This window comes from Camellia sinensis, chromosome 5, assembly GCF_055761805.1.
Source record: "Camellia sinensis isolate YWXY chromosome 5, ASM5576180v1, whole genome shotgun sequence".
Classification (NCBI taxonomy): Eukaryota; Viridiplantae; Streptophyta; class Magnoliopsida; order Ericales; family Theaceae; genus Camellia; species Camellia sinensis.
Window position 1 is genome coordinate 115,383,949 of NC_138965.1, and position 10,157 is coordinate 115,394,105.

Below are 10,157 nucleotides of genomic sequence, written 5' to 3' on the forward strand. Positions count from 1 at the left end.
GTCTCTCTAATTTTATATTGAAAAATTTTTGACGTATTTTGAGGGGTAATACTTTTTTTTTTTTTTCTCATAAAAAAAATTTAAAAGGTATATAATTTTTAACCATCTTCTTCTTCGAACTCTCTTTTAACACAATAAGATAAATAAAAAAATTATAAAAATATATAAAATATAAATAATTCTGTGATGTGATATAAATAGAAAGTTATAACTCATACCTTCATATGTTTGTGTAAAAAAAAAAAAACAACACTGCTACAGACCTCGACAAAGTGAGGCGCGAATACCTCGAATTGAGCTGGCAGTTCAAACTCTGGGTACATTTCACGCGCCTTACTCAGTGTACATCTCACGAGCCTTGAAGACTGAAGTGAACAAATCTGCGTATCTAGGAGATAGAGAGACAGACGACCACAACCCAAGGGCTTAACCCCGACGACGACGACCTAGGTGGCCACCGACGACAACGAAGACCATCGTTGAGCATCAACTATGGTCTAGCAGCCTCCAATTCGTCCAGTTTCTTTGAAAAGTTCAACCTCCAACGGCCAACAAGCAACTGATTCAAGGTATTGCTTCAAACACATTCTTTGCTTTACCTTGGTTGAAATTTTCTTGGTCCATGATTTTGTTTGATACATGAAATTTTTTTGGTCCATGAAATTTTCTTTGCTTTAATTTGTTTGATACATGATTTTGGTGTTTTGTATTCATGCATTCTAGGTGTTTGTTGAAAATCCACATAGAAAGATTTTGTTTGGTTATCACCAAGCCCTTTACATTGTTTGTTAGCCACATGTGAGCATGCTTCTATGATAAATTAGCAGCAGATGCAATAGCTAGTGAGTTAGCAACCTGTGAGTTAGCAGCAGATGCCTAAACTTAGCAACAGGAAATTACAAATGCACATACCCATTGAACAAGTTCCTATGATGAATTCTTGACAAGAGAATGAACTTGAGACAAAAAATTATTTTTAATTTCCTAAGGAAAATAAATGTTGAAACTTTTATCATGGACATACATACTACCCTGTCCAATTTTGGTTTGATTAATTTCTTTTTTTAACATTTTTTTGTTTTGTTTTGGCCTTAGTTTCCTGTTAAGTTTGGGTTAGAAATGAGTTATGATAATTATTTGTCTGAGACTTGTGTATATGATGTGAATTTTTAAAGTGGAAAAAATTGTAAAAGAAGATGATAAAAAAAAGTACAGTCCTAGCATTGAATAGGACTTGTAAATAAGGGTAGTTGGCTTCAATCTGCAGTAATGGTGGGATAATGCTGATCAATTGTTGGTTTCTTATTGGTTTCTTTTTTGGTTTATACATATATTGTTTTTGAACATTATAATAGCCGTGATTGTTTTTTCTTCAGGATATTACAAGTGCAGAACTTGCTCCAACACATCCAATCCGGCTTGGACTTGCTCTTAACTTTTTTGTATTTTACTATGAGATTTTGAATTCTCCTGACCGTGCTTGCAATCTTGCCAAACAGGTGAGCTATTTTGAATTTGACACTATCGTTCTATTTTCCTATATATTAAACATAGAATGATCTCCCAAAATTGATACACCTACTGGTGAATGCATAGATCTGGACATTAGCTCGTTAAAGATTCTATGTTCCCCAACAGTAGCCTAAAAGCATAAAGGCTTGTATCTTTAGGAAACATACTCTTACATATATAAATGCAAGTGTCAATCAGACAAGGATATAATGAAGGTTTCACCTCACATTTTATGTAAATTGAGTTTATTCATTTACAATTATTATTATTATTATTATTATTTCTCCCTTTTAGCACTAACTAAGCCCTATATTTATGAATTTGAACCTACAATCTTGAAAGAGCAACAAAATGATGGAAGGGTCAAACAATCCGAGTGAGGAAGTTCAAGAACCGCAGAGTGGTGAAATTGAAGAACCTAAGCAGAGGATGTGTTTTACCTCAAAGCAACAAGTGTTTGCATTTTATGCAAAATATGCGAAGCACCTTGGATCCAAATGCCCCATTTTATTTTTAGTTTTGTAGTAGTAATTTTATGACTTTGTTTTGTGAGCTTTGGATACTTCGGTTTGATTATGTAGAAATGTTAATGGTTGGAAGGTGACTTATCATTGGAATGGGTTTTGGCTTCATTCAATTTTGGTTCAAATTGTAGTGTAATGCTTTAAATTGGTTTGTTCATGATTATGAATAAGTGATCTTGAATAAGTTTGTTCAGATTGTATGACTAATGCTGAATGTTCCAAATGCTGATGCTGAATGTTCCAAATGCTGAATGGGTTTTGGCTTCATTAAATTTTGGTTGCAGTTGTTTGTCACGAAATATGGTGAATGTTGAGAGTTAGTTTTGGTTCAAATTGTGTAATGCTTTAAACTGGTTTGTTCATGAATGAGTGATCTTGAATTAGTTTGTTCAAATTGTATGACTGATCTCGAATGAACAAACCAGCACAAAACTATTTTGAGAGTGATCTTGAGAGTCCAATACTATTTTCCAATTGTATGAGTGATCTTGAGAGTCCAATACTATTTTCCTGGAAGCATACAGTTTATAACACAAAATTTTTTATTCCAGCAAACTCCACTATTCCTGGAAGCATACATTTTTTTTCCACCAACAAAACATTTATAAATTCATGCACATAATGGCTGTTCAATTGCTAACATTCATTCAACACCCTGTTCATTTACTATACAAAAACATTCATTCATTCATTCACAAGAAAAGGACTGTTCAACAAGAAGGAAAAGCTAAAACATTCATTCATTTTAAAGCTAAACCAGCACAATAACATCTAAGTTTACAACATTCATTTTCACATTAAACATATTAACAACATTGTTTCTTTCAGAATCATTCTTCTCCCCCTCATCTTCATTATTCCTATGAATAGAATTAGGCCTCCATTGGATATTTGATGCATTGCCATGTTGGCTAGTGGGTACCCACCATGCAAAGTAATCGCCCCCGTCATCTGCACACTTGAAGTAAAGCCTCCTTGGATTTTTTTGTGAGTCTGATATCTTAACGACTGCTTTTTTGCCACATTTGCAACCTCGATTTTCAAAAAGGCGACCATTGATGGTCGAACTAGTGGAGGTGTAAGCCATTGACATGTTACTCCTAATAGTGGCATTTTATCACATAATTAGTACATTATTCAGCAAAAAAAATTAAAAAGCTGCCTCCATTAATAATGTCAAATAGCCCATGGAATTACTACATTATTCAGCACCAAAAAAAAAAAAAAAAATTCTCCATTAATAATGTCAAATGGCCCATGGAAGCACAAAGCATAATTTATGGTTGCACATAATTTTGAATTTACTGAAACCAATCTGGTTATTAGCTTGAGATTTGGTGTTAAACATACTTAAGTTACTGCACATAATATGGTTGCAAATAATATAGTTAAACCAATATTAAGTTACTGCACATAATATGGTTACTGCACATGACATGGTTAAACCAAATATACTTAAGTATACATAATATGGTTAAACCAAATATACTTAGGGTATTGCACATAATATGGTTAAACCAATCTGCACATAATATGGTTGCACATAATTTTGAAGTTATTGCAAAATCCAATTTACTTTTCCAATCAAAGTCCTCCCAATACAAATTGGGGGCTGCACTGCAAATCAAGAACATAATTCTCAATAAGGATGGTGTTGTTAAATAAGTCTCAAGGAAATCATGTATTTTACTTGAAAGAGCAGTAGGCAGGAAGGAAGCAATCATCTATCTTAATTTTGCACAACATATTGGCATTGTTATGGTGTTATATCTACACCTAGAATTGTATCCCAATTTATCTGTCTCTTAAAGCTATAGAGGATATAAGTAGAGTAATAGGGAAGCAGGCGTGATTGTATTGTTATAGAAGAAAGTCTAAAGAGAGGTAAGGAAAGCACTCACCTATTATACATTTGACAACATATACTATTAAACCTTCAATATAAACTACTCCATCTATTTAGCAAGGCTTTGGTGTTATAGAGTTCCATTTGATATATATTGGAAAAATTATACTCAATGGAGATTAGCTGCAGCTACTTCTTTTTTTCTTTTATGTTAGAGACTTATATATTAAGTATTCATGGCAAGGCGACGATTCTTCATATAAAATGGCCCATGGAAGCAACAAAGCATTTCATTGAGGCATTTTATCATACACTTGCAATGCAAAATGTAAGTCTAGAGAGAATCACAACTACTTTCAATTCTTTTGGCACTCAACAGTTGGCACTCCAGAAAAACAAGAACAACAAACAACAACAACAAACAAGAACTTTTGAAATATCACATAGCTTTTCATTATGGGATTAAATGGAAAGGATTTATAAAATTAAAAAAAAATACAAAAATAAAAGCAAAAATCTGTGGCACACGACGGTTGGCACTCCAGAAAAACAAGAACAACAAACAAGAACTTTTGAAAAATCACACAGCTTTTCATCATGGGAATTAAATGGAGAAAAATAAATAAATAAATAAAAACTGACCTTTTGTTGGTTGTCAATGGAGGAGATTTGGGGATCTAGGGCTTGGGTTGGGTAAACAAAGCAATGTGGCTGGAAGCCCTACACCGCCGGACCGAATCACTTTTGTCTACTTGCTGAACTGAATCACTTTTGGTGTTTCAGTGGAGAGGAGACCTAGAGGATGAGAGAGGGAGAGAGGATGAGAGTTTTTGGGAGTTTTTGGGTTTGAATGGGTTTGGGTCAGTAAGTAAAGTGCAAGTGAGGAATGAGAATAGAGAGTGAATTACACACGTCGAGGCAATCGCGCCACACTTTGTCGAGGCACGAATCATTTTCCAAAAAAAAATTGCCCACTGAAATGTAATTACCTTTTATATTATTTGATAATGACTATATGTCTTTCTTTTAGGAAGTGATTTTTTTTTTTTTTAGAATTATTAGTTTATTTTTAAAATATATACATATATAAAAATAGAAATGTAATATAATTCAAATAATAAACTAATAAATTGATTTTTTTTTTTTTTTTACCTTGTCATAAGAGGCCTTAAAAACTTGGCATCTCTTTTTATTTTGAGAAAATGGAAACATTATTATATTACTAAACAATAACATTATATAGGGGTGTTTGGGAATCCACTTTTGAGGTTAAAATAGCCTCAAACACTAAAAATGCCAAATAGTCTCAAATACCCTAAACCAATTATTTATATTACAAAAAAAAAAAATACAAATCGGCATGAGGCAGCCTACACTGTCAGTTGACAGTGTAGGTTCAGCATAGGCCCACAGTGTAGGCACATTTAGTAAATGACAACTTTGTCCCTTTAGATAAATTTTGAAAAAAAAGTGAGGTTAGAGATAAATTTGTAATTTTAGCCTCAAATATCATTTCAAACACATTTTTTTAATACAACAACTCAAATAAAAATCTATTATATCTTCCCAAACACAATAACTAAAACAGTCTACTAAAATAGTCAAAAAACCTCTAAAATAGTCACTTCCCAAACACTCACATAAACAAGACTCCAAATGGCCATCCCAATCAAATAACAAAACGAAAAAAAAAAATTTGCTAAAAAAATAACTATGAGACAGGAAAAATCACTAATCTTCTCAAAGATTTGGTCTAGAAAGCAAGATCTGCTTGAAAGCATGTTGTCCATATCAACGTCGTTCTCGTTGCTGCTGCCTAACTCCGCCGCTGCCGGACATCGAATACCGCCAGAAGCTAGAGTTGAAAAAGAAGTACACCCACAATAATGTGGAAAAAGGCTAGAGAGAAGAGGGAACCATTGTAATTGTCAAAAATTCAAAAAATTATGTCTAAATCAGGGGAAAAAACTCTCAAAACTCCTAATTTGGACATAAAAAATTCAAATCTACACTCGAAAACCATAGACTTATACTCTAAAAGTGTAAATCTATACTTTAAAAATATAAAGTAAATCACCAAATATCGTTGGAGTATCACCAAAAATACCTAGGGAGAGAGCTCTTTTTCTCTCTCTCTACACTTGAATCATTGGCATATATTTATAAATGAGTACGAGGGCAATGATACAGAACTTTAATTTGAGCTCTACTGAGCTAGCAAGAAGAAAAAAAAACCTACAAATATACACATCACATCATAGATGAGGCCCACTGTATTAGAGCTCTCTTAAGACTCTCTTTTTAGAGTTTCAAATCATTTTTGTTAGTACAAAAGTCTAATGTGTTGTAATACCTTTCCACTCATATCATTCATGCATAGTTTGTTTTTCTTTTTTTTTTTTAACATTTTCACACTTTGTTCTAAATAAATAAAATATTATATAAATTAATAAATTTCAATAAACTCTTTTTCATATTTTTTATATCTCATTTTAAATTTTACAATTTCATTATTGGGAAATTTTAATATGCATACATTTTAAAGGGGTGTACCAAATGCACTTATAGTTATGTCAAATTCTTTTTTATTTATGATTAATTTTTTTCTTTAGTTGTGACAATATTTTAATTATAACTCATAAGATATTTGGTTATTTCTCATGTGGTGTTTAGTTATGACTCTTTTTTTTTAGTTACTACACAGAAAATATATATCATTTTCTTTTTTATTTCTAAGGTGCATATGGTACATATTTTTTGAGAGATGTATATCTTAATCTTTCCCATTATTATATGAATAAGAAGTATTTTTCCCCAAATAAGGAAAATTTATCCCAAAGTTCCATTCGTGAATAGTATGTACTGAAAAGTCTCATGAATTTACTTGTAAACTATTAGTACTATTAAATTTGAAAAGAGTAATGCTAGAGATTCCAAAAGTTCTATCAAATGTCTCACATGGGTGTGGGACCCACATATGTGTGTACACCGTAAGTCCTATTAAATTGCACTATATTTTTTAAAGATTCCAAATGTTGTATGTTTCATTTGAATACTATTATCTTATTAAATTTTTATCAAATGTGTCATTCTTAAAATATGACAATTTGATATCATTCTAATGTATATACTATTTTTTTTATAAAACTTTTGTTGAATCTATTATTCTTCTTAAAATGTGACAATTGGATATTTGTGTACTATTATTTTATTAAACATTTGTCAAATGTATTGTTCTTAAAATGTGACAATAAGGCATCATTCAGATATATGTACTTATTACATTTCCAAATATGAGTATAGTTCATTTGAAAATATTTAATGTGAAATAAGACTTATAAGTTCATAAGAATATTTATGAGACTAATGGTACATAAGTCATGAATATAGAATTTATTAGTAAATGCCCATTAAAATTATTTGTATAGTATTTCTTTTAAACAAAAATTAAGGCATGGTATTTTAGGTTACATTTGGAAACAAATTAAATTAATCAAAAAATTAATATAAAAAGTCAATTCATTCTCTTTATATTTTTACATGTCTTTTTATAAAATTTTTTAAAAAAATCAAATAAATCACTAAAAAAAATAATTCCCAAATAAATCCTAAATGTAGTCAATCTCTTTACTTTCACGTGATTGTTATGTAGTTAATTTTTTTTTGTCAACTTCTTATATAGAATCTCCAGATTAGTAATATTGTAGCTTAACGAGAAGCATAAAAATTAATTGTTAGGCAATGTTAATTTGCTAAAATAGAATGGGGTGTTCATTCTATCAAAATGTCCATTCTCATGTGTAGTTGACTAATGAAAATAATAAAAAAATACTTTTAAATATAGCATCATGCATCAATGTAATAGAATAATTATTTCATAAGTGTGCTTAAGGAGTGGTCATTACATTTCATTTTATTTCTAATAAAACGAATAAAGCATAGTTAAGTAGTGTTTGGTTCATTAGAATGGATTATAATGTAATGATCATTTCATCAAAATATTCATTTTCATGTTTGGTTAACTAAAAATAATAATAAAAAAAAACATTAAAAATGGAATCACCATTTACTATTACAAAGGAATGATCCTTCTATAGGAGAATTTAAGAAATGATCATTCAACTCCGGTCCATTTTACTCTAATGAACCAAATGGAATACGATATATAGGAATCGAAGTAAACCAAACCAAACCAAACCAAGCCTTAAGTCACATCAAATGGGGTCAGTTATATGAATCCTTCTTATCCTTCTTCTTCACGCAACCCTATCAATGGCCATTTCATTAGTCAAATTAAGTAGATTTATATCTCTATTTATAACGCTAGTCAACGTTAATCTAGGCTTACCTCGTCCCCTAACACTTCCATCTACCGTTACAGCATCGAAGTAACATTTGATAATTAAAAAAAGGAGAAATTACCACCCAATGGTATTTCTACAAAATTATTACAAGTTGATAGAAAATTTTAAGAATTTGATTATTAATATTTATAAAATTTCTCACTGATCTGTAATTATTTTTTAAAATGTACGCTGAATTTAAATTCCCCCTAGAAAAGACACTTTATGAATGTGCTAATTGTAATTTACCCCAAATACTATTTTATTTTATGTGGCATTTTCATTAAATTCATTAGTACATATATAAGTGTTTATTATAGTCATAAAAATTGATTACCATGAGTTCTTTCTAATCCTGCTCATTAAAACAAGAATCTATTGATAGGATTCTTGACAACTTGTGTTTACAATAGCACACATTTGCAAATGGTTTATGCTAAATATATATTAATCTTTTTAATTGATATCAAAAGTTTACTAAATGAATAAAGTGTTTTGTCTTTACCAATTGAAATGTTATACAAATGTAGGAAGAAAATTGCATTTAGAAACAAGTTAAATCAACACCATAAAAAAATTAGAATAAATTACTTTTTATGATCGATTAATAAGTGTGTTTGGTAACGTTTACATTTTCAGTTTATATTTACAAAAATTTTATAAACTGATTTTTGTTTATTTTTTGTTTATTTTTAAAAAAACATAAACTACAAACGCGTTTGGTAATTGACAAAATGTTTAAAAAAATTTAAAAATATAAAAAAGAGTGAGAAATGGCAAGTGGTGGCAAGTGGCGGTGGAAAACGGTGGTGGAAAGTGGTGACGGTGGGTGGTGGTGGGTAGGTGGGTGGGTGACGGTGGCGGGTGGTGGGTGGTAGCGAGTGGGTGGTGGTGGTGGTGATGGTGATTGTGGTGGCGGGTGGTGGGTGGTGGTGGCAGGTGGGTGGCGGATGATGGGTGGTGGTAGGTGGTGGCGGGTGGGTGGTGGTAGCGGGTAGGTGGCGAGTGGTGGTGGTGGGTGGGTGGGTAGGTGACTGTGACGGGTGATGAGTGGTAGCGAGTGGTGGTGGTGGGGGTAATGGTGGCGGGTGGTGGATGGTGGCGACAGGTGGGTGGGTGGTGATGGTGGGTCGGTGGGTGGGTGACAGTGGCAGGTGGTAGGTGGTGGCGGTGGTGGTGGGTGGTGGTGGCAAGTGGGTGGCAGTGGCAGATGGGTGGCAGGTGGGGTGGTGGTGGTGGCGGGCGGGTGGGTGACGGTAGCTGGTGGTAGTGAGTGGGTGGTGGTGGTGGTGGTGGTGGTGGGTGGTGGGTGGTGGTGGCGGGTGGGTAGTGGGTGGTGGGTGGTGAGTGGGTGGTGGTGGCGGGTGGATGGCAGGTGGCTGGTGAGTGACAGGTGGCTGGTGAGTGGTGGTGGCAAGTAGGTGGCGGGTGGTAGTGGCGGGCGGTGGATGGTAGTGGCGGGTGGATGGCAGGTGGGTGGTGGTGGTGGTGGCGGCGAGGGGTGGGTAGTGGTAGCGAGTGGGTGACAGGTGGGTGGTAGGTAGTGGTGGCCGGTGGTGGGTGGTGGTGGCAGGTGGGTGGTGAGTGGTGGTGGCAGGTGGGTGGTGAGTGGTGGTGGCAGGTGGTGGTGGCAGGTGGTTGGTTGTGGCGGAAAACGGTGGTGGAAAATGGTGGCGGGTGGTGGCTAGTGTTGGGTGGTAAAAAAAAAAACTGAAAACTTAAAATGGAAACACATTTTTTGTGTTTTCATTTTTTGGCCAAATTTATAAACTGAGACCACTAATTTATAAATCAAAAATTTTACCAAACAAGTTTTTATTTGAGTTTTTTAAATTTTTGTAAATATAAAGAGAAAACTGAAAACGTAAGTGTTACCAAACGGCACCTAATTGTTTGGTTTTTTTTTTTTTTTTCATAGGAATTGTTTGGCGT

General features: G+C 33.4%; 1 long non-coding RNA gene across 1 annotated transcript; it reads right to left on the minus strand.

Annotated features, from left to right (window-relative positions):
* Positions 1–2,698: 2,698 nt before the first annotated feature.
* Positions 2,699–4,793, minus strand: LOC114297697 (uncharacterized). The gene is made up of 2 exons (XR_014328851.1): positions 4,525–4,793; positions 2,699–3,136 (listed from the first exon to the last, which is right to left on the minus strand). It is a non-coding gene; the product is annotated as an uncharacterized LOC114297697 (long non-coding RNA).
* Between the last annotated feature and the right edge of the window lie 5,364 nt (positions 4,794–10,157).